Genomic DNA, 24458 nt, shown 5'->3' on the forward strand with positions numbered 1-24458 from the left:
ATTAAATATTGACATATTTTACAACATATCATGCTGTCTTATGCAGTTAGCTTAATCTGTGATTGTAGACAGCATTGTGACATATTAAGATATCATCATGTTGCCTATCCAGATGAGTGTATATATATCATGCTTTTAGATTTGCTTTATTATTCTTCTGAATGATTGTAACGTATTTCTCCATCCAACTGTAGGTTATACAGAAGCCTTCAGGAACTCTGTTATAAAAGATTCTATGACTATGTTTGATACAATTTGACATTTGATGTAACATCAGAAACAACTTCTTACAGATGTTACTCAACATAACAGAGCAGCTAATAGCATGGAGTAAATGTGAAAAAATACATCTTAAGTCAAGCCAAATAAAACTAGTTTGATAGATATCTTTTCTGCTATGAGTAGGTATATGTAATTATGAACAATCTGTCCTGAGTTCATGAGAATTTATAAATAGGTGCTTATCCAGATGACTTTCAGGTCAATGTTAAGACTTCCAATGGTTTTGCTATTCCAACTACATTAGGTCCTGAGACAGAATCACCAATTTCTGTCTGATCCTCTGTGCTGCCTCATGACCCAAGCCAAAACGATGAATTCGAGCCAATTATTTTACTGCTTTGAAAAGGTGAATTTTTATTACTATTATGATGAAATTGTCATTAAGACCTAGTAACTTGAGGAAAAAATGACAGAAAATCAAAGCTCAACTTACTCCTTGGAAAAAAAACTTAGAATATGAGGTAATTAAATAATTAGATGGCTGTGTGGCATCTGTCTGAGACTGACTTTTCTTCACAGAAGCAGATATGGTACCATGTTTCACATTTGTGACTGAAATGATGTTGTTAGTGCACCAGTCTTTTGTCTATTGGTGACAAGGGCTTGGGCAGAATCGAGTTGCACTTTTCCCCTCTCTGCCAGCAAGTAGGCCTGGGGTGAGCAAGAAACTGGGAGGAAACACAGCCAGGACAGCTGACTAAATCAACCAACAGCGATATCCCATGTCTCATGATGCCATGCTCAGCAAGAAAAGCTCAGGGAAAGAAGAAGAAAAGGGGGAAGTTTGGGGTCATGGCATTTAATTTCCCAAGAAACCGCTACTTGTGATGAAGGCGCGCTTTTGAGGAAGTTGCCAAAAACCTGTCTGCCAATGGGAGTAGTAAATGAACTCCTTATTTTGCTTTGTTTGTGTGCACAGATTTCAATTCACCTACAAAACTGCCTTTATCACAATCTTCAAGACTTCTCATATTCCTTTTATTTTCTCCCCCTCCATGGAGAGGAGAGTGAGCAAGCAGCTTTGTGGGTGCTTGGCTGCTGGATGGGATCATATTGTAACAATGGCAATTTATAGTAATTTACTACAACTAAACAAAAATCAATTAATGTTAAAGATGTAAACCTCATAAGAACTCCAGCATTACTGAAAATTTATCAGTGTGTGATACTTGATACTTGTAATATCAGTGTGTAATACTTGTCTTTTTAAATCTAATATAATTTCCAGGAAGGTAATATGTGATCTTAACTTTTTAAGATCAAAAAATACCCTGATTTTGTCAAGATTTTTGTTCATAATAAAGGTTCTTACATTGCATGACAATCTCTTTCCTGTTAAAAGCTTGTAATGCAATGCATTATGAATAACTCTCACAAAAAGAAAACCTCTTAGATTTCAAGCAATTTGAAATTAAATATATTTTCCCATTTAAAAAAGAGAAAAAAAGGAATTAAGTGATACATTTGGGCTTCTATCACTACTGCAGTTGGCTTGTTACAGACAATTTCCCAGCTATTTGATGGATGACTTGTGTGTGTACAACAGCCTGTCTTGTATAAGGCAAAAGGGATTTCAGGATATATTCTAATGAGCCATGCTAAAGGTTAGTAGCTCACACACACCTGATCCTTTTTTTCAAGCATTGCCAACTGTTTTCATCAATCCCAAGCACATAACTGGATAATAAAGATTGATTGAAACCAGAAGTATTTGAATTTGAGCATCACGGGATATGGAATGGCAGAGCACAATAGTCTCACTGAACTGCTTTATGTAGCTAGAATTATCCATATTTCGTGTCCTGCTCTTGTGAGTTTTATCCATTATGAGGTTGAAATAGGAATTTTATCTATTTCTCATATAATCCTCAATGTATTTTGGTTTCTAGAAACTTTCATACTTGGGCAGATTTTTTTCCCCCTAATTTGCTCCAGCCATCTAGGAATTATCTGAGTGTGAAAGAATGATATTTAAGTGGGTTTTTTTTTTCTCTTAAAAATGATTTAATACTTCTTTCCTTAGGTATTTAAGCATGCATCAAACCCTGATATTAGCATTTGTACTATATTTTTCTACTGATAGTAGCCATTTCAGAGCTTTTATATCTGCATTAACCCTAATGCATTTTTATTAGCTTACTGCAATGGGAAATTCCAATTGTGCCTCAAGAACTGAATGAGAACCTGTCATAACATTGCATTGTAAGAATTTCCTGAGGTTCACTCAATACCACCGACGCCTGCTGATAACTACTTACACTCTATTCAGGGACTGCTCTCAGCATCTTGTGGTACCCATGGCCATCCTGAGATAATGTATTTCCCAATGACAGGAATTTAAGTTCCTACACAACTGTAGGGATTTCATTTTTAGTGTTGAGAGAATGTTTCAATTGCCACTTTGCAGGAAAAGATGTAAAAGTATCATGGGACATATTCTACTTTCAGTTATATAAATGTAAATTTAGAATATTTTTTCTAGTGTGCTTTTATACCTAAGCTGAAATGAGAATTAGAGTTCGTAGTTCCATTGGTAATATTCCTACAAAAAGCAGTTTCAAGTGGTTAGTAGGAAGTGCTGTGGGCATTATTTTTCCCATGAGATTTTATTTAATAGTCATATATTGGAAAGAGCAAAAGAACCCTGATTCTGTAGAGCACTGTAATCAGAGTAGCAATGCTGATATTTACATTAGAAAGATTTATTAAAAAAAACCAAAACAAAACCTACTTTTTTTAAGCTTTTAAAAGAGGCTCAAAAAACCAAGTTAAACTTTGTTAAGAATAATCATACTTACCACATAATATTATAGGGGGGTTTTTTGCTTTACTTTGCTTTTTTGTTCTTGTTTTCACTTTTTCTTTAAGCTGAGATCCAAAGTAAAACACAATGATCCTACAAGTAATGGTTTGCACAAAATCCCAAGCCTGATGTTTATGAGTCATTTTTCTAAGTGCATGCAAAAAATATATCACATTAAAAAAATATGTGTGAATGCAGATACTTAAAAGTCTACTTGATCTTTTAAGTCTATCTATATTCAGTCAGCATGCGAAACTTCATTTTCCATATGGAAATATAGTTATACATTAGCATCTTGGCATGTAGCTGCAATACAAATTTTTTTTTTTCATTTTTAAAGAAGTCCATTACTGCAATAAACTAAAAGCTTTCTGAGAGGACAGTAAAGTATTATTTTTAGTAGTAAATTGTGCAGGGTCATGGCACATTCTCATTTTCTGATAAGTGAGCCTCCATAGCACTAAATTATCTGCATGACCTTTAGTACAATTTTGGTTGATGCCAACGAGCACTTGGTCCGCAAGAGTGCTTAGCCACAGTTCAGCAGACACCACTGCCCAGGAATCATTCCCAATCCATAGCTTGAACCCAGTCATTCTTTTCTGAAGCATAAGAGAAACATGGTAGCTAGTCTGACAAAGAACAGGTATGATCCTATGAATTAAATTATGTTAGTTAAATATTTTTTGGCATAAAAATGCAACAAGCTCAAAAAAGTTTTCTGAAAGAAGGTTTTAAAATGTCTGCAGCAACCATAGCTGCATCCCCTCATACCTGGGGTTAAAAGCAGGAAGTAGTCATTGCTGTATTTTATCAGTCTACCGGCATATTTATGTAAAAATGTGACATGTATTTTTCCTTTAAATACTGATTAATGTCACGGTTCATATGTATAGAGAAAAAAGTCAAAGCCCAGCATACAAGGTCAACTTTTAAGAAAGAAATTGAAACAAATTACATCTATCACTGATTACTTTAAAAGAAAGCAAAATCTCTACCTTTCTTCTACCAAGATAGTATCAAAATAAAATTCTACAGTGATATTACACTGCAGGGTACTACACAGAACACATAAGGAAGATTGTCCTCAAGTAGGCCTCATGAGAGGATAAATACCGAAACTGCAATGAGTAATACACTAACTTCTCTGGCATCCTCTGGGAATGTGATAACTTGGAAGAGACTGTGCTGACATTTGTAACTGCTTATCACAGATACTCTATTAGCTGTTCTCTTCTACTGGACTTTGCCTGCTGGGATTACTGGAGAAGAATGGGATGCTCCTGAGTATATCACAGCGAATTTCGATCCCTTCCGAAAGCCAGCAGGCAGACGCTTACATAAGGTGCTTGGTCCCTGATCGCTCTCACGGCGGGTGAATGGAACACTTACAGAATTATATCACTTGCCAGTGTGTTTCCTTAGGTAGGTCAATGAGAATTTTTATGTTCAAAATTTCTAAATTGTCAGAGAAATATCAAAAACAACACTTTTCATTTGCTGCTAGGAATCTAATGAATTATTTCAATGCACTGCACTAAGACTACCAGCAACCAATCAAACACAGCAGTGATCAACCAGTGCATAAAATTAGCCCTATACTCTGGTATATCATGCTTCTTAAAACAAAACAAAACAAAACCCACAAATTAAAAAAAATCCAAACAGGAAGTCCCGTGTCTGGTGATCAAGTAACATCAAGCTTCTCACTTTGAGCAGGGTCTGTATTAGCACATAAATTTACACACACACACAGTGTTTATAAAGTTTCTTTATAAAATGTGACATAACACATTTTACGTGTGACATTTTATACTCTGAATGTTCAGCCCTGAAAAATATTATTGTATAAGTGAAGTTGAATACAATTGTTAAAACACTTGTACTACAAATCCATTCAAGTTCCTACTCTCTCTATTCTGAGATATTTCTCATGCCTCTTTTTAATGCAGACGACTTTGTTGTTTACATCATTTGAGTAGCCTTCTTTAAAATAACACATTTTGCATGAATGCCATGTTTGATTAAAAAAATTAAGCTTTAAATGTCAAAATTATTATATCTATGTAAATATAAAACGAATGCACTTCTAATACATATGGTCATAATTTTTTTCTTCTAAATTATCCACTGCATGAGTTGAAAGGTTATACTAAAATAAATGCAAACTAGCTTATATACATGTGGAGGTGCTAAGTCTCAAAAGTTCCTTAATCTGTTAGCTAATGGAAAAAATCCAGGGTAATAACTTGTAAAAAATATTTTTTCCTTTTCTCATTTAATTAATAAAGTTATTACCATAATTATTACTTGATAATATTAAATATATTTATTTGTCATTCTATTCTATATAATTAATATTTTAATTGTCATGCAGAATATCAATTCACATTTCATATTAATAATTAATTCTATAAAGTAAACAAAATTATTTAATTACATCAGAGGTGCCAAGCAAAAGTCACCTTTTGATTATTATAGGACAAAACATTAAGTAGTGAAAACCAGGGGTTTAGGAATTGAAAATAACTCTATTGATTTAACAGTAAGTCTGAGAATAAACAGCATATAAAAATACCAACCTGAGGTCCTGTAAACACAATATTCATCAGAGTTTGTAGGACTGTGCCTTTTATTTTTTTCTCTGTTTCACATGTGAACTCTGTTTCTTTGTTTTTAAAACTGGGATATAGAATACTAAGCCACTGATACATGGGTGTTTCCTTTCAAAATGTGCGCAGTTCAAGATCAGAGAAAGGGATAGAAAATATTTCTTCAGTTTTGTATCTCTTTGAAAATCATCATCCTCACTTTACAGGTCACCTCTCCCCAGTCTGAATGATAGAACAAATCTATATCAGCAATACACTGCTCCTCAAATGGTCCTTTGCTAGAACAGAAATCTGCATTGAGGCAATAGCTTGGATCCTCAATGACTTCTCCAAAATCCACTAAACCAGGGACTAATAACATAAGAGTGATGACACTTCTAATTATGTCCTCAGTCTGGCTTTTTGTCTGGTTTATGCCTCTATAGATGACAAATCCAGGAGAACAGGAACCAAGATGTGGCCTTACAAATTTTTTACAGTGATTGACATTAACTTCCTGTAATGTTAGAGGAAACCAGTCGCAGGAAGGAGTTACACAGTTTATAAAATTCTTTTTATCACTCTGAGTTGTATAGACCCCTAAAAATTCATAGACTAGGCCTGTGTCTGTGTGCTGAATGCATTTGAAGAAATAAGGGTTAATAAAGTTAAAATTGATTATTGAAAATCCAGGCAACCTATCTATTATGTTGTTTGGGCACAAAGAGTCTGTAGGTCATGTATAATCAATTATAACATAACAACCACATCCTGGTATCCTGCCTAAGTTATGTGAAATAAGGTGGTAACACAATCTATTAGAAGAACCCAGGGTACTGAGTTTCTTCTCCTTACCTCAGACACTGCTAGAATCTGTAAGCTCCTCTGTCACAGCACCTTATTCTTCACAAGGACATAGGCATTGATGGACCATATAGCCCTCATCTGCAGCTGGGCAGACACTCATCAAGGACATACAAATCCATCCTAGCTGGATGGATCCCTCCGAATCATTTCAGCTAAAATTCCTGACACACCTGTCTCCCTGTTCAGCCATTATATTCCTGTGTGCAAATATTTCCAGGTTCCTTTCTGGTATTTTCCCTCCCAGGGAAAAAATGCATACTTTTCATCTTCTCACTTGAATCTCCTTGATCTGCCTCGAGACTTTTTCTGTCTCATAAACATCAGCTTTTTCTCAGCAAAGAGAAAGCAGGATATAACTTTGAATGTAGAGATACAGATTTTGGAAATACATTCATCTGACACTCAGAACACTATAGCTGTTCTGTTTTCAAGCCTAAAACTTTGTTTGTTAGAACAACTGCATTACTACTTTTACTTTATATTATATTTCTACAAGTATATTATCCATTTTGAGGGTAAAGAAAGATTGGTGGCAGAAACAGTTTTTATAAAGTCACCATAAAAATACCACTGAAGAAATTGTAACAAAACACTATGGTGTGTTATCACAAAGCCAGGATAGTTTGGTTTTTTCAAGCAGACAGTTACCACAAAGTATTTTGCAAAAAAGGGTTAATCTCACAAAAAATTTTTTTCTTTGAACTTCCTTAAATTACCTTTCCATTTTTTTGAGTTTGTGCTTGTTGTTATTATTAAGTTTTAGATATGATCATTGCTAGCATTTCTAACTCATTACTGTTTCCCTTTTTCTTCCTAAAGAGGCCCAACTTAGAGGAAAATTTACCAAACCTCTTTCATAATCTTCAGCATCAACGCTATGATGAACAATAAAACAGTGCATTATTAAAATCTGATGTTCCTGCAATCCCAACAAAATAAAAATCCTGTCTTTGGCACATTTAGATACAGCTTCTATGTCTGTATCATGATATAAAATTTATCTATCTGCCATTTTCTCTTGATTTTACAAGCTGTATTTGCTAGATAAACTCTAAATAGAGGACAAAACATAAAACAGTTTAAGACACTGTGGCTGCTGTATGTTATCTTAGTTATTATTAAAGCTATAAATACTTTCTAGTATATCAGTTTACATATTCCTCATTTTCTAGGCTTAGATAGAGAGAACAGAATCCATCAATGTTATTTATGACATGTGATGAACACTACACGTCTTTTTTTCTTTTTAATTAACTTTGATGTTTACTGACTATAAAAATTGCCTAGGGCAAGAGGACAAAGCAAAGCATCAAAATTCTCTGCAGATGTGAGGTGAAATTAAAACATGCATAAAGCATATCCTGGTGGTGATGAACTCACAATCTCTTGTATCACCATCACATAAGTGCTTGCATTTCCATAATTTGTACTTTTTACTTAAAATAACTAAGGTAAACATCTAATTACAGTTTTTAGAAATAATGATATGACTGGTATTTTGAGAGAATATCTACAGAGCATCTGCATTTTGCTTGCTTTCCTAGTTCCCTCAGTCGTTTTTCACATTTCCAAAAAGTACATACAGGCAACAGGTGAGAGGACAGAAGGATGCATAGCTACACTCCTTCAGCAGGCCTAGGCCCTGTGTTCTTATCCCCTGCTTCCACTACCAAATGCATTTGTCTATGCCCCAACAATCAAAACATACAGAAATACCTCAAATATTTTTATTATAGGTCTGTGTCATCATCTGTGTGGGTGAAATATACCACCAAAAAAAATCAAAACCTTTACCTGATTTTGAAAAATCACAGGGCAGCTGGAATGTCAACCCAAATCAGTGACCTAGAAGCTGCCTAAACTACTCTTCTGCTATGATCAGTGGAGACAGAGGTCCAGTAGACACTAATAGCTAAAGTAAAGAGAATAGCTTGACTCCTTAAGGCATCTATTCCTCTTCCTGTAAATTGTCCCTACATAAGTAACTTGGGCTAGATGAGCAGCAAGCTGAGGTGAGATAAATTGGCCTAAGGGCCCAAGTTCACCTTTAAGTAACAAACTTTGAAAAATATGTCCTTCATTAACATTGCCATTTGTACCTCATTCTTACCAGGAGAACTCAGTCTGATATACATATAGGAACGTAACAATAGTTCTGTTGCCTGAAATACTTTCATAGAAATGAGTTAAACATAATTCTATCACAGTTATTTTAATCTTTCAAGGGAATACAGAGTTAGAGTAATACAGGGAAATCCCTCTACAGTCAACATGTGTGAAGTTAAGCTTATTTCAATAGTGCTAAATAAGGGCAGTATGCTCTAATATTAGGATAAAATATCTACTATATTCCAATAATTAAACACAAACTGAACATACAAAGAATGTAGAGATCTATTATCCTGTTATCAACATCAGTAAATAAGAATGAAATTCTTAAATATGTACCATAATAAAGTAAAACATATAAGAAATTTAGTAAGACACTATGTTCTCAAGAGAACCAAATTTAAGCTCTCTTATGAAATCCATTACAATTCATACTTCAGTGTAATTCAATCCATTTCTATAAACATATATAAAATACATAATCTCATCAGGGTAATTTCAACCTGTCCTACAAAAAGTGTCCTACAAAACCCAACATTTCTAAGAGCTGAATACATTAACCTTACAATTTGTGCTTGTTTGTACTTAGGATTTACTGCACCACCAGATCAGAGAACCTGACTCTCACAACATTTTGGTCTCTGACTTGCAGACTAGAATCCAAAATTCTGCATGCAACAAGAGCACTTGCTCATTTACTGACTTCTCTCCAAACTTGTAACATGATCATGAAGCAAAAAAATGCTATTATCTACTTCCTATGGAGAAGAAACCAAAAGGGTGATATTAAGGACATGTCTAGAATAAGACAGAACTGAACATATGTTAAAGGACACTTATGACAGCACACTGTTAACAAGGTTCTGTATTTCTCACATGGATTCTTTCTTATGCAGATTCTTCCTCTGATGAGAGGAAGATGAGAATATTTGATTTTAAAAAATAATTTTAAAAAAAGTAACTCCCCACACCTTGATGTGATTTCATTATGCTACAGTTATATTAATGCATTTATCTGCCAGTCATCATGAAATATCTACTGTTTAGAACTACTCTAAGACTTTGAACAAATTTAACCCCAGGGCATAGACAGAGTGTGATAATACTGCAGCATACAGTACTACATCATGTATTAATGTAATTAACTAAATTGTATTACTGAATATTATGCACTGTGGATGGTAGTTTCCAATGATTTTTATTACCTCTGCTCCATACTTTAGATGCTGAATATTTATTCAGCTTAAACTCTAATAATAGGTCATCAGAGTGTTTCTATTACTTTGTCTGTACCACTCTTTTATTTCTATGACTGTAAAATGCCAACATATAATTTAATAATGAACTGCCAAGAAGATAGGTAAATGTTTACCCAGAATTTTCCAGTCTGAATAGCTTTCTTTTAAATTCTCTTAGCCTCTTTTAAGACTGTGTGATAAACCCTTAAATTCTCTTAACCCACTCTAAGGCTGTGCTATAAACCATGAATCTATTCATAGCTTGGATCATTAATGAGTAAGTATATTCCTTCCTCTAAAAAGAACTGGCAAAGGCGTAACATTGCCTCATTTTCCCCCTTCACTGTCAATTACACACAAAGTCACAGAATAAGCTTCTCACAAATCAGGCTTCCTAGCTCTTGAATTATGGAAAAGTAGAGAGCATGGGCACTATTTCATTTGTGCTCAAAATACTTAAGCCTCTTTTGGAAAGAAAAGGTTTCATGAAAGACAGAGGATTAGTCATAAAACTGACATCGTCTCTGTTTATTCTCTACAGCATAGGTCAGTCATAGGTGTTTGCCAGACTGACTGTGAATTTGACTAGGGGTATTGATTCATGGAAACAGAAATCAGCCTGAGCATTTTTGCAGGTTTTGGTTGATTTGGGGTTTTTTGATGTTTGTTTTGGTGGGTTTTTTGGTATATGGATTTCTTTTTCAATTTTTTTTTGGTTTTGTTTTTGTTGTTCCTTTGGTTTTATTATAACAGAAAGAAATCCACTCTTCAGGAAAACAGTATCCAAGAAGTCATACAGATGTGCTGTTATTCCATGGGACAGGGAAAGTCTGTCAGTGAAGATCTTTACTGTCTTCACTGTCTTACCTTTAATCATACATGCTCAGATCTTCAAATATTTAAAGTTTTAGAATAGGATTTAATTATAAAAAATAAAGAACATCAAACAAACACAAAAACACCAAATAAACCCTAACAGCAACATACTTATAGATCAACAACACTTTCTGTAATCCAGCAGAAGGAACAAAATTGAAATAATATTCAGTCTCCACATTTTCATAACATTTGATCTCTTATTGCACTATCTGACTCTTACAGTATTAGAAAAATATACTGGCTTGGTGGGAAGAACAGAGACTGAAACGAAAATCCAAAAATCTTCAGACTTCTACTGGGAAGATGAGACTATAAAAGCAGAGCACAAAGCTGGTGTTAGAGGACAGATAATATAAGAATCCATGATATATGTGAGTGAAATTCTCAGCATATGGATTCTGCTGCCTCCTCAACAACGGTTCTCTGTCCAAAACACCAATTTTACAGATTGGTTTATTTGGCTCTCAAAACAGCTTTCCATAAAGCCAACATATAAATAAATATTTTAAGGTTCTCTAGGGTGACTTTTTAAAACTGGAATCTTCATATTTAACAAAAGAAAAACTGGGAAAAAAGATTTTGAAAGCAATTTTTCCATCACAGGTTCCCTTTATTTTCTTCTGTAAGTTTTAGTAGTAGTTGCCTAGTCTATGCTTCCTGTAAAGTCCCATAAAAATCATTCCAAATATAAGCATAGAAAAAACAAATAGGCAGTCGTACAAATACTGAAAGATTAAATTTTCCTATCTATCTGCCCCAGTGTCTTAAAAGTACACTGCTTTTGATGAAGATGATGAGAAAGGTATAGAGTATAAGTTTTCCTTGGCAAAGTTATATACAAATATTAATTAATGAAAGACATTGCCAGAATCTAGAGCGTTGGATGATTAAAAACTAGATTTTCTTAATTTGAAAGAAAATTCTAGATTTAGAGAAAAATAAAAATGACAGAACTCCAACTATTCTCCTTTTCTATGAGAAAAGTCTTGCTCAAATGCTAGGCCTTTTCTTTTGGGAGACAAAATAAATACCTACAGATTCACATTACAGGAAAAAAAGAAAATCTGGATTTCCTTTTCTCATTATATCTTTCCTCTTCTTCCTCCAGATTATAGGCTTACAATGCCTTATACATGGGATCTACATTACAACCTATCATAAATGTACCTCACTCAGTAGCCAGATTGTCTAATTACTGAGCCAGAAATTCAGTGAGAACATATGCCTCCTGGATTTGCAATTTTTTCTTATTAATCTTGCAATGAACTGTAAACTGTTGATTGTATCTTATAACACCAACCTTGTAAATAATCAAACTGTCTTCTCTAAATGTTTTATAAAAGTTTGAAGTGAATCTTGGTTGTGTTAAAAAAAGGAAAGACAGCAAAATGTTTTCTTCAGAGATTCAAGGACTCTGAGACATGCCCTTGGTCCAGATTAGCATGGCTTTGATGATGTTCGGAAAATGTGAAAAAAATTACCAGCTCAGTGAGGATTTCAGAAAGGCTGAAGATTAATTCCCTAGAATGATAAAGATTAAAAAAATGAAGTACTAACATTTCTAGACATGTTCTTACTCAATTGCTTCCCTTATTCCAGACTTTCTACTGTATAAATGAGGATTTCTTTTCTCTGTTATCACCTTGAAAATTAAGCATAAATATTACAGATTAAGTATTCAAATTCTAATTTCTAATTTCTTACGGTATACAACTTCAGAATGATATCCAATTATTACTGAAATTCCTGTTTCTGTCCATAATCCAAAAATGTGGTTTCTGATTTGAAACACTCCTATTACCTGTAAATGGTACAATCTCAAAAGGGAAGATGATCTACCACATTTTGATTTACATAGAAGTAGTCAGGGAGCATACTTTTAAACAAACTTGCAATTTAGACTTCAAGTGCTAGGTTCCTTTAAAAGCTGTTTTAAAGCACTCTTGAAAGTCTTAAGAGTCCTTCTGACTTTTATTAATGCCAAACTTGCTATAGTATTTGCTGACCTTTTTTAAAGGACCTTTCTGTATGTGATTACATGTTATATATACAACAGCATTCTGCACAAAACTCCTAGATTCCTTCAGTGCACATGTTAAGAAATTCACTAATGTTGGTAAGAGCTACACATTTCATTATGCACAAAGAAGCCTTCTCAAGCATACTCATGTTAGTATTGAATTATAATTGAAAAAGATCATTAGCAGTAATAGAAAAATGTTCACTATTTTAACTTTCAGTAAAGGCAAGATACCTTTTATGACTTCAGGTTTAGGGGCATTTTCTGACCATCTCTTACACTGAATTTATCAAGCTCACAGTGATAAATGCATGTTGTCATAATCCTTCACTGTCACTGTGTACTGCTGCCCTAACAGCATCCACTCTTGTAAAACAGAACTGCAATCAAAAAGCTCAAAATTAATAGCTGTGAAATCTCAAGCACTCATAAGCATGTGTTTTTATCACTTCCATGCTCTGCAGATCGGGTACTCTTGTTATTTATTATTTGTGACAGTGAACAATTCCCACTTGCTTTAGAGAAAAAAGTGAAGAGCTGTTTCTATAACTAGCAAGGTGAAAAGAAAGATTTGAAACTGTTGGAATCATTTCACAAGAACAATGTACACAGCCCAGAAGACAGTTTTCTTCCAGAACACTATAATGTGCTGACTACAGGCAGTATTTGCTATTCCACCCTCTGTGTTTAACAGCAGCTTTTGCAGTGCGATCTGAATTTGTGATGCACCTGAAATGATGGAGTCTTGGTACAGTACTGGGTCTGCTGTGTGTTTAATCACCCTCATCAACTTCACACTGGAAAAATGTGAATATTTATAATGTCTTAATGATGTAATCTGCACATCTGCTATATGCAGTTACTATGTGATCTGCAGTTGATCCAGAGAGAACTCTGGGACCCACACCCTCAACAGCTAGTCCATCCACGCCAGGGGAGAGTGAAGCGCTGCTTCCTGCTGCAGTTTGTAAAACATGGTCCTCAATCCCTCACATAAACCACAGAATATGTAATGTTACATGTAAGTACTTCTTTAAGTATCAGCAGTACTTTATCTTCTAAAGAAGAAACTGTTTTAAGAGGAGAAGCTAAAGGAAAAAGCACGGCTATAATGTTTCCCTTGAGATTTCTTTTTAAGCGTTTCTTTCCAGAAATTAAGCATGAAGGTAGTGTCTCCAAACAATATATATTTTCAGTTAAAAAGGAAAGGTTAAATATGGCAACTGCAACAAAATTACTCCATCTGATGCAATATTAACATTCAGGAAAATCTATCATAGATCAGGACAGCGAGTAAGATTTGCCTGTGGGCAGTGCTATTATCAGTGCACAATTAGTTGCAGATTGGAGACACTAGCCTTAGATCTGTGCTCAGGCCTGTAATCTTTTTCCTAGCTGATTGAAAAGCAACAGCTCTTGATGAAATGCTATTTATTTAGCTACTGACCATTTGATTAAATGTAAGGGTAATAATAAAGCTAGTAATGCCCAACACAACATGAAATGGTGTAGGCCGTATTTTAATTGAGACATTTCAGTGAAGGATAGGAAATTATGAAATGAGACAGGATATGTTACATGAGAAGCTTTTATGGCAAAGTCATTTTCTTTGGTTTAAAGAAAAATAACCCACATTGTAAATGCTAAAAGGAAGTCTTTTCTACTGTCAATTACTATAAACCCATCACAAAGTATGAATACTTAGTCCTTAATGCTAAGTCTTTCAAATCCTTGGACTTATTTAATTTATTTTTTTCTTTGATAACAGATGGATTTTCTTTTATCCTTAGTAATTTGCATCAATAGTAGATCATGAAGTCTTATAAATATATGAAGCCTTTTAGAAATATTTGGTAGAGTGATGCTTTAGCCAGCCCTTTCCTATTTCTGTAACATTAATTCTCCAGGAAGTTTACCATATAATTTAAAGAGTTCAGTCCTTTCATATATTTAATTAAGAAGTAGTATAGAAAAAATGCATAAATTTAGCATTCAAGGTTCCTAGAAAGGTGCACTAATGGGCAGTTTTAGAAAGTCCAAGATAAATTTTCAATTCATTCATCAGCTTCTGAAGGGCCAACTGAATAAAGCATCAGCTTAAAGCTCTCCTTGAACATGAGACAACTGATAAAACATTTTGCAATATAATGAAAACAAAATATTCCTAATTTATGCTGGACAGAGGGATTTCACACTGTTACTCATCTGCATTAAAGAACAAACAGAAAGATCCAGAATACCAGCAACACTATAAATAATTATTTAAAGATCCAATGTTGCACAAAAAAGGATAAATTATATAAGCATGCAGTGATCTCTGCAAAACACCGGATGGCAAAGGCAAGCCATTTGTAAACACTTGCACAAGTTCCCTTTACTTCTAAACTAAAGCTGTCTTATGTATTTTTTTTTAATTCTTGTACAAAAGCACAAAAAAACACCACAAGTAGCAAGTATTTTAGTAGTATACCTATCATCTCTACCTGTGAACCTGGTGAATTTAAAGAGAATGAATTGCTGTGGTGCACCAAGCCCTAGTGAATTCCTGTCTGCTCAAGGGTCTGCAGTTGCTGAACCTATTGGGTGAACCCACCCATTACACAAACCCAAATGCTGCAAAGCCTCGGTGGTAGTTCTGCCAGGCTATGAGTACTCACATCTGCACTGTAGTTAGTTCAGATATGTCATGCTCTTCTCTTGCATATGCATCTAGCAACAAATTGAGCAAAATACATGACCCAGACTTTGTGTTGCAATTCCTTGGAAAATCACTCATATTTTAAAGACTCTGTGAAAACAGGTTCTGCTCTGTTTCACCCTGCTGTCACCTTTACTCATCAGAATTGACACCTGCTCTAGAAATAGCTGAATTTTACTCATATTCAGAAAAATTCCATTAAAATAAAATTAAATTTAATGGATTTTTTCTGTATATGATTAAAATTTAGTCCCTTATATTACAGAAAGAAAAGTAAAACACTTAGCATACAGTCAGAGGAGTCGTCTGAGTGATTTTCTAAATCCACTAAAGTGTGACAGATCTTACCCAAGATCTGGGCTGAGCATGTAGTGCCCTGTTAAGTAGATACTTCTAGTTTCCAGTGCAATTATTCCCTCCATATAAAAACTCACAACATTACTTGAAAATTCAACAAATATTTCTCTTTCAAGTAAATCAATTACTGTCCTTCTGTAAACTTGTACTGCAATTGGAATATAATTACATGCTCACTGAAAATTGCACTTCTCTAATCCAGCAGAACGATGGATATCCTCTCTCACTATCACACAAGGCACATGTTATGTCATTATAACCAATTTGGAATACATGGATGGAGATAAGGAAACTGATTAACTATTTCATTACTCAAATTTTAAGGCAGTGTAACCCACCTTAAAGCAGGTATGACATGATCAGATGTATGTTAAAACCACCAAGACTGTAAAAGTTCTGAATAGCAAAAGTGCAAAATAGGGACTTAAAATATCACTGTGAAAATATTAGGAGCAGATGAACTAATGCTTTTGTTTTCTGTTGGTTTATTATCTGTATTTCCACTCTTGTCTTTCACCTTTACAAGGACTGCAAACTACAGAAGTATTTCCTCTTGTACAATATAGTGTTTTAAATGGGACTTGCAATAAACCAAGCAGATTTTCCTAAGCAAATGGCCAGATTTCATCCAAAACAACATTTTGCATTATAAAGTTGCTGGGGTAGTTTTAGGCCAAGCCTTTCTTGTAAATATGCCTCCAAGAGGTAACACACAGCTCCATGAACAAACACCATGACCTGTCTGTGGACCAAAAAAGGTAGCTTGACATATGTATGTATTCTTGCTGTATCATTAGTTTAAGCAAGAATGTATTCAATACTAAAATCTTACTTTTTTGAAGTGTCATTAAAGCCACATCATTTCCAGACCCTTTTAGAAAGATAACTTTAGATTTGGATGTAATACATGATGAAAACCTACTCTGTTAATTTGCAAATGATACTTATATACATGCTGATAACTTAAATGCAGGGGATTAACATCCAAACTGATAAATTGGTGTTCTCTATCTATATTTTATTCTAATATGAAGCATTTTCTGAATATTACAACACCTGACACAATTTACTGCTGTTAATACTAGCTAAATTTGATTGACTTTAGAGGCATTACCTGTAGTTTCACCTGAGATAAACATCAGCCTGAGAGGTCTGACAATGAATGAAAATTCAGTTTATTGCTTATATGTAATCAGGTGTCTGCACATGCAGATTCTGTTCTATTAATTGGCAATTGTTTTCAAATGTGTATGGCACACACATATGAAAACTGTGCTGAAGTTCTCACAGGAAAAATAATTTTCAGCCCTGCCAAAGTGCACCACATGCACAGAGTGCTTAATTTTATTTCAAACATTGTTCCTTTAAGTAAACCAAAGGATTTAGTGATTGGTTTTTTGTTTGGCCTTGAGCTGCAGCTACAGAAGAGTCACAGAAGACACCCAAGTCTTGCATCATGCACCCTGTGCGTGCAGCTCTGTGCAGACAGCACAGGAACTTTCAGCTACCCAAGCTGGCATCAGGATGCTCACCCTCAGATAGCTGAACCATAACCAGAATGTCATGACAGTCTCCATAACGTCCTTTAGTTCATTTGCCAGCACAACACTGAAGTCAGAAACATAATTCTACCCCAGATTGTGTCCCTTTAAATGCATTGTCCTGGTGAAGGGTCTATTTTTTTTACCCAAGGATAAGTCTCTGTGTTAACGTAATTCTGACTCTCAAGATTTGGTATCCAGAGGAAGTAGGGGCTACTTCTCGTATTTTACACTGCTCAAGGGCTGAAGAGACCTTGATATTTATACATGGATAGACAGAATAAAGTACAGCACCCCCTCCCATTTCTCATTTAGAAGTGCTACAACAGACAAAACATTTGACACATAACACACAATACATTTCCTGGCCACACTACCAGTCAAGAATCTAATTTGAATGGAGTTTATGGCAGATTCTTCACAATAATCACACAATCATTCAAAATTCAGGAATTTTTATGCTGTCAGGTGGCAATTTTCTTTTACTTAAAAAGGGTACCATAAAGGAATTTGTTTACACATGACTGCAAGATAATATTGTCTCTGAATTTTTGGCAGGTGGAATCAGTATTTCTGTGTTCTGGTTCTATCTATGAGCAATTTTCAGCATCAGCTAATACCTACCTTCTGTACCTAGCCTTAAAACACTAACCTTACATTATCCATAATTATCTATAGATAATAAAAGACCTTTTATCAAAAGTGGTAAATGCCAATTTTATTGCTTCCTAATACTTGCAAGGACACATTCATTTAATTCAGTTACAAAGTAGAACATTAAATCTGTAGCAAAATCTCATTCGACAGAAAAATGTTTGCCTTTAAAAAGTATACTCACTCTTTTTAGTAGTTAAAAAGGTAAATTAGGTTTTGAAAGAAAAAGATAATGGTTTTCTTCAACTTCTAATATTTGTGCTGTTTATGATCTACTCTGAGTAAAACTGATCTTTTGGGGCTATGCTGCACCATTTTATAAACTAATGATTTCAAAACAGCTTTTTGCCTAAATGAGAGGAATTTTTTTTACTGGTATAAACAATAAAAAAGTTACATCACTTTTACCTACCTTACAGTTTTAAATGGGGCCAGAACATTGTTTTTGTTCAAACTTCTAAACGCAAAGTTTTTCTATATTCTCCTTTCACAAAAAGTAATAATAAATTGTTCCTCCACACTGCTTGTATGTGCTATATATACAGCTAATCCCTTGGGTTTTTAATACCTTCAAAAGTTGTTCTTAATTTTAATTTTAGATCTCTTGTCAGTGAAAATGGCCACATAAGAGTGAGCAAATGACTCATGCTAAGCACATCTCCACAGAGTTGGACAACTTCAGTGTGTATCACTGACATAATTCAGGAACCTGACTAACTAATACTTCAGTACAATCACATTTTGAGATTTTTACTTGTGTGTTCATGACCTGCTCTCAGTTAAATATTCTTAGAGGAAATTACATTAAAATAAGAAATTAAAAAGTTTGAAATCTCCTATGGATTATTCTGGTCTTATTCCATTCTGATTCTTGTCACCCATTTCAGAAGCCCCACTAATCCTAGTTACTACAGCATTACTGTGATATTTTGTCATCCACAACAACAAAATACAAGTGACCTTGGGAAGTCTATTTCCTGAAATATATGAAAAACAGTAAATTAGTCCTAGCTTGAAATATACCTTTATGCATGCCACAATTTTCTTTTATAAACTTAATTAAAAATTAAAATAATACAAATTTATATACAAAAAACAACAATAATTTAAAAGATTTTTTGGTCCTTGATTGTAGCTGTTGGTCTATTTTTGTAATTTCAATTATTGATTAAAATGAATGTATAGTCTGTGCTACAAAAGTCTAAAATCTGATAACAGAAAACAAATTTACTCTTCCAGGAAAGAAAAATCAAGGAAGAAAAATAGAAAAATACCATATTCTCAACACATGCTGAAATAAAACCATCTAAAAAGGTAATTTTTTTTAAATGGAGAAATATAGAACATAAATTATATGGAACATACTTCACGTAATATGGCCTAAGACTGAAAAAAGTATATTTTGCAGCTTTAACAGCTTCTATATGTCTGTTAGAAGCAGACTTGCTGAGAAAATCTTCCTGTTAAATACTGTACTGGATTGCCTAAATGCTTCTATCAATATTCCCTATATATATAGTCAAAATTATGTTAATCTTGTTAAGATTAGTAATTAAGTACTAAAATGTTTTTGCAATTATAGTGAAGAGTTCAGAGTGCTTGTCAAGGATTTAGTTGACTTATAATGCTAACTACCTCTGAAGTTTGTTGATTTTCTTTTATATTTTAATGCAAAACCAAATTGATTAGTTTTATATGTCAAAGTAGCCTAGCATATTACTAAGTACATAAACCTTCTTAAACTTTTCAAAGAAAATACTTAAAGGAAAATGAGTCTGAAGCTATACAGATGAAACAAAGCTGTACTGATGGTCAAACTAGCAACTATCCCAAATACTAGAAAAACAGATAACTAAACAAAAACTTAAAAAAACAACAGAGAGAGAAAGAGGAAGAAACACACTCAGAAACATAAAGACTGACAGCAATAGTGAAGCTGCTAACCATGGTTATAACCCAAGTTCTCTATGTATAATGCCAGAGAGCTGTCTGAGTTGATAAATCAGGTTCTATCCTTTTAAAGATGTTTCTTGCTACCCTTTGCCTATAATAGTACAGTTCTTTACTTATTCAGAGCATGTATCCTCCTTTACTCAGATCCTGTCCCTTTTGGCTCTGTACATCTCCTGGGAGAGCAGAATGATTCAGTGGTAACTTAGTCATTTGTGCACTGTACAAGATGATTTTACTGGAGAGGAAAAAAATAAAAGCTGCACTTATCAGTGGAACACTTTCTGTTAAATAAAGATAATTAAAGCATCAATGATACATCCATTTCATGTTTAATTAGCCCCTCTCTCATCATAATTTGCTACTGAAGGTGAAATGTGGGTCACTTTTAAAAACTAATTATAAAATATTTAACATAATGCAAAATGAGAACAGAAAATTGAAAATACTTCTGTACATTTTTCACAAAACAGTATGAAAGTTAAATGTATGAAAAAAGTCACCAATATGAATGTTTCTACTCAATAAAAATGTTCTCTTTTTTTTTGACATGGGACTTAGTGCCACAATAACATTGTTATTTTTATTATTATTATACTGTAGTGTATTTGCTTAGCTTAAAGTTGTGAAAAAAATTATTCTTTAGAGGTGTTTGGGAATATAAAAAATAGCCTTTGAGATAAGCCTCGGTGTGTGTGTGTCTGTACACAAACAAGAGGAAAGATGATGCCCTCCTGTATGGCTAAACTGATTGCCTCCTTAATGGATGAATTTGGGGTCCTATTAGGGCTGCTGGGTATATGTGCATGTTCATGAGGAAATTGATCCATTTAGTTTATAGATTGACATACATGATAACCAAAGAGTCAAAATGCTCCTGTAATATTGCAGCAGACTGATTAATGTTTGAAATTTTATTACATAAATTAACTGGCTACTGAACAAGGATTTTTTTTCCAGCAAATAATTTTTATGTATTTCACTTTCAGGAAAGTAAGACTTTACAGAAAATGCAAATAATTTTGATTGGAGTGTCAGCACACTGGTTTGATAAACATTTTTCTTCATGAAACAGTACATTTTCAATGAGAAAAGGCATTGGGATTTTTCACAAAGAAATACAGAGGCTAAAAAGCCAATATCTGAAGTACAGAAATAATTCTGTGCAGGAATTCCTTTACTGTTTCTATAAGTTCCACCTATAGTGACCAATATCTCTTTAAAAAAAAAAGAAGCAAAAATCCCCTCAGCATTATAACTGAAGTGTTTTAACGAGCTAATAATCATTTCTTAGTAAAGCAAATAAAAAAGAAACTGAGATAAGATGATGGCCAAGAAGCATAAACATATAAAGAGTTTAAAAGGCCTTTCTTCAAAGAGTGATTGGTAACATGTGGATTCATGATCAAAATTTTCACTGAAATAAAACTGCTTGTATGACACTTTGAGACAAAGAGGTGAAGTATATATTACAAAAATATATCTGTAACTAAATGATAAAATAAGTATTTACAATTAAAATTCATTATGAGATCTATGATTAAGTATGTAGCTCTCCAAGCTGTTAAGTGATTCTCCTTAGGCACTGAGCTTTCATTATCTTTGGCTGTCTTTGCTGGAAATCCCAGTATCCAGGCTCCTCACAGGCAATGTGCAGCACCTGGAGGTTTCAAATTTTAAATCCATGATCCAGAAAAACATTGAAACTCATCCCCATTCAGTAAAACACTTCCGTGCAGCTTTAACTTTTGGCAAGTGATTAAGACCTGTGGAATGCTACGTGTTTTAAACATTTGTAGTGCTTAACTGAAAAGGAGAGAATTGAAAAGTGAGGGGCTAAAAGAATATTTCAGAGTAATACCATGCTAAGTAAGACAAGGATAAGAGTTAAACTTGTTAAAGATCTCCTACAAATAGTGACTGTGAAATGTCAGAAGTCTACTGAATACAGAATTTTGTTTTAAACTTTATATAAAAGACATGATGTCAGAAGGAGAGTTACAAATTGTTTGCAGTTTTCTCCAATTAAGTTATTTTATAATGTCCTGTTTCAAACATGATGTATTTTGAAACTCATATAAGAATTCAATTCAACACCTTTAAAATTAAGTATCAAATCATGGGAATGAAAACAACCTGTGTCCCCTGGGGTACACCAGTCAGTCATGTAAGCAGAGACTTTATTCCTGACTGCTGTATTGTAGTTATAGGAAAGTATCAGTTACCAGTTCTAATTACACTAATGGGTAATTAGCATCACTCTCATCTCCAGTAACTTAGAGCAGGTATGTTCTGCTGTATCCACTTATTTGTTCTAAAATTTTATACACTCTCTAATGTCTACTTAGAACAAAGGGAACTGACAATGAGTAAATAAAGGCAGTCTTAGAGGTTTCAAGTAGTCTCCCTACCACAGTCATACCATTATGCTACTGGTTCTGTTCCACAGGTACAGCAGAACTATGATCTGACATACACCCCATCAGAACCCTTTATCTGCATCTGCTTCACATTTCTCTCTAAACAATTGTGCTGAACAAGAGCTCCACGTGGTTTGGGTGTTAAAAATCCTCAGGTGTTTTGCCTGCTAAACTGAGAAATACTGCACTGTCAATGCTTGAGATGTGAAAAGTGTACATTTTATTTATTGTTCATGCAAGTAAGTCTTAATGTCCTCAGTACTATGTAAAATGAGCAAAAGTATACAAATGTCACTCAGCAACAATCTGGCAAGTACACATAGGAAAGTGGAAACAGAGGGTTTGTGACTGATAGACTCTCCCATAAAGTCTGTTATTAAACACTACCTTTACTGTTTTCTTGGACAATTTCCAATTTATTTGCATGCTTTACAAGTGTGAAAATACTCTCTACATGTTTAAAAATAAATAGATAAGACATTAGAATACTGGCTATAAACTACTTGAATAAGTGAACATTCCTAACAGGCTAAATATTTAACACAAGAGAACTATCAACACTGAGAAACTGCTTTGCAGCAAACAGGTAATGGAGCAATTCAAGATGCACTACTTTGTAAAAGTGCAATAAAGCCATTTTCTTCTGCTAAGTTTTCTCATATATTTTATATCAAAAGAAATCCTTGGAATATATTAAGTAATTCAAAATATATTACTGTATTATAATCTTAAAGTTTGAAGTTTTTTTATCAAGCAAAACAGAAATTTGTAATGACTATTCCTTTACCTTTCCTACTCTTAGAGTGCAAATCATTCTTTTACACTGAAATTAAACTACACTTCAGCAGATTATAATCCATATGTTTAGATGAATTGAAGTATCAATAAAGAAGTGATAGGTGATTAGCATATATTCCACTGCTACTTTTATTCCAGTGTTTGCTAAAATGGCATCATCTACTCTGTGCTTAATAAACCTTAGGAGATGAAAGATAAAGAATTTAGTAATTTGTATTTTATACAGACTTTTCTCAAACTGAAATTGTGATGTACTCTCTAGGACAACACTAATGAAATGTGTCACACAGAAACTGCTGTGTCAAACGTTCTATAAGTCTGTAGCACTTTCATAGCCACATATACAAAGGCACTGGTAGATATTACAATCACACTATTTTGGTGACCTGAAAGATTGGATGGGGTGGCTTACACAAGTTATAGTAGTTTATGCTACTATATTTTAAGTATTTCTGAGCAGAATGCAAATACTGGCAACACTTGTAAAACCTCAGTTTTAGTAAACTAGCAAACATTTCAAAGTATAAAAAAATGTCATCGTGTACCATATTTGCATGTTAATAAGTGGAAAAGAAAGCATTTTTGTCAAACTAGTCATAATTTCCCTGTTCCAGACTTGGATGTGTAGTTACATGAATCAGCATTCACTTGCCTCTAGCTTCCTGTGTAATGTGCATTGCAGTTGAGAAAACGTTCAGGATGTTATTTTATACAGTACTATCACCAAAAAGTACTCCCCCAAAAACGAGGGACCTCTGTTCAGGGTACATAAGCGTCTTATAAAATAAACGGAAGCCTTCACTTAGGAGCTTGATTCCCCTCTGTGCTATCCCTATCTTATTTCAAGGACTGTAAAGACTGTCCCTACCATCACCAGTTTTAGGCAATCGGAGCTCCACTGAACCGAGCCCAGGCAACACAGCCGAGACCAGAGGCAGCCACTCGTGGCACCCCTGAAGGCACATTTCGCTCCGAGAGGTCTCACGACTACAAACAGAGCTATGCAGCAGCTGGGCGAGCAAATTAGGGCCTCTCGGCGTGAATGAAAATTCATGAGGTAGGCAAGAGGGGCATAAAAAAAAAAAAAAAAAAAAAAAAGCAATGAGAACGTAACATACTGAGGTGCGACTCTAAACTAACGCTTATGTGTATTCAGAGCAACTGCTGCAATGAGTGCAAATCTCTGTGGTGTAAATTAGAGCGCACATAGGCTGTGTAGATTATTTAAACCTTTTGGTCCTAATGAAAGAC

General features: G+C 34.2%; 1 protein-coding gene across 5 annotated transcripts in view; it reads right to left on the bottom strand.

The window, feature by feature from the left end:
- PCDH7 (protocadherin 7) overlaps positions 1 to 24458 on the bottom strand; it is a 266737-nt gene that overhangs the window by 236454 nt on the left and 5825 nt on the right. The window lies entirely within an intron of this gene.

The sequence above is a fragment of the Agelaius tricolor genome, unplaced genomic scaffold (assembly GCF_023055355.1).
Source record: "Agelaius tricolor isolate 1412-34295 unplaced genomic scaffold, bAgeTri1.0.p SCAF_8, whole genome shotgun sequence".
Lineage (NCBI taxonomy): Eukaryota > Metazoa > Chordata > Aves > Passeriformes > Icteridae > Agelaius > Agelaius tricolor.